Consider the following 1,847-nt stretch of genomic DNA (forward strand, 5'->3'; position numbering starts at 1 on the left):
GAACACCAAAATCATACTCAAAGATTAGGCCTACTTTACAGTTTCCCTTGAATTTATTACTGGATCCCTTATATAGCGAGAATCCTGCTATAGCGGACATTTTGCTCCGGTCCCCTCCCTCGTTATAACAGGATTCCACTGTACCAATGTTTTAATTTAATACCGGTAGATTCTAGGCCTATTTGTATAGCTGAAGTTGAAGTTGAAGGCAAAGTAGCAGAAATACAAAAGCATTTAGGTTTATATATAAATCTGTTGTGGCTTCCTTCTACCCACAGTTAAACATCAAGATTGTAACACTGAACTGAACCCTTCATTGAGACAACTTCACTACCCTGTACATGTACTAGCCGTAAGCCTTAAAAGTTAAGGGAAAGAATGGAGAATTATTTCTAGACTTGGATCTGAAGATCAGTTAGTCCCATACTGTTCAAACTTCACAAAAAAGTTCCTAAGTGGATTAAGAAAAAGTCACTTTGAATCTGTACTTCAATCAAAACCCAAGTGTCATGGGTGACTGGAGGACGTCAGTGGTAAGTTCTTGTACTCTTTTTTTTTTTTCCTTCAGATGTTTGTACATGTACCTGTTTTCCCTGCACAAAATGATCATTATTGTATCAGTGAACTTCTCTTTATTCAGGCTGAGCTTAGCATACTTTGGAATTTGGAATGTAGCTAGCTACACTACATCATCAGCCAGCTGTTCAGAATGTACTAAACCTGAAATTTTGAAATTTTTCTTTTGATTGCAGTTTCTTTCCATGGTATCACTTGATTGTGCTCCAGGAATATTTTATTGAAATTCAAAAATGTATAATGTTTAAACAATGGCCTACATTTGTTGAATGAAACAGTTTTGGATTTTTTCATTCCTTGAAAAATTTTGCTTTCTGGACTTAGTACATATGAACAGCTTGCCGACGATATACTTTCCCCAAAAGTTAAAGGGGAAAACCTATCAAAAATAGATGTCAGCCGTAGTTTGTAACTTCTCTTAGCTCAGAAACTGTCCCCGTGGTTTTATGCACCCCGCATAATTTAGCAAAATTTGATCATTTTTTGCCTAATTTCTGATTATTTTCCTTCATCATTCTTTGATAAAATTAACAGAATGGCATAATTTCACATTTTTGGGATCAGTTTGCATAATTTCAGAACTTTGTTCGCAAAAAACGACAGGGACAGTCTAAAGACATTGGTGGGCTCACTATTGAAAAACTGGATTCAAATCTCATCAGAGGTCTGACTTTGTATTTGTATCCTTGAGAAAGGCACTTGCTCACTTCACCCAAGTGAGAATGGGTACAGCTGTAAAAGATCTTTTGAGTTTGTCAGTATTTGTTGAACGGTTAATCAGCTACGTGCATTGTATGCTTCCGGGGAAGCTGAGAATGTTTGTGAGTGTTCTTAGGTTTGCTTTTATTTTATTTTTTTTTTTTTTTGTAAAGTGTTTTACGGCGCTCGCAACTACATAAGGTCTTATGAGCGCGCGGGACACACCTAATATTTTCAGTAGGTAGGAAATTTTGAATTTTGCCTGGGTCGCGGCCGAAGCCTACTTTTATCGCTTTTAGACCACCAAGGGATCTTTAACGTGCACAACTTGCACACGGGCCCTCCGAGATTTTTCGCCCTTGTCCGAAAAGGCTAGGTGTAGATCTTTCCTACCGGTACCAGAAGATCAGGGGTGTGGCAGAAAGACAGCAGTAAGGAGGAGCCAAGAAGTAGCAGTAGAAAAGCTGCAGAAAGAGTCAGGAGCCCATAGGAGGGGGCAAAGGGGGTGGGGGCAGAAAGTGGAACTGAAAGCAGACAACAGAACATTGCTAGAGAGCAGGAAAGGAGGTGAA

This window comes from Aplysia californica, unplaced genomic scaffold (genome assembly GCF_000002075.1).
Source record: "Aplysia californica isolate F4 #8 unplaced genomic scaffold, AplCal3.0 scaffold00152, whole genome shotgun sequence".
NCBI lineage: Eukaryota > Metazoa > Mollusca > Gastropoda > Aplysiida > Aplysiidae > Aplysia > Aplysia californica.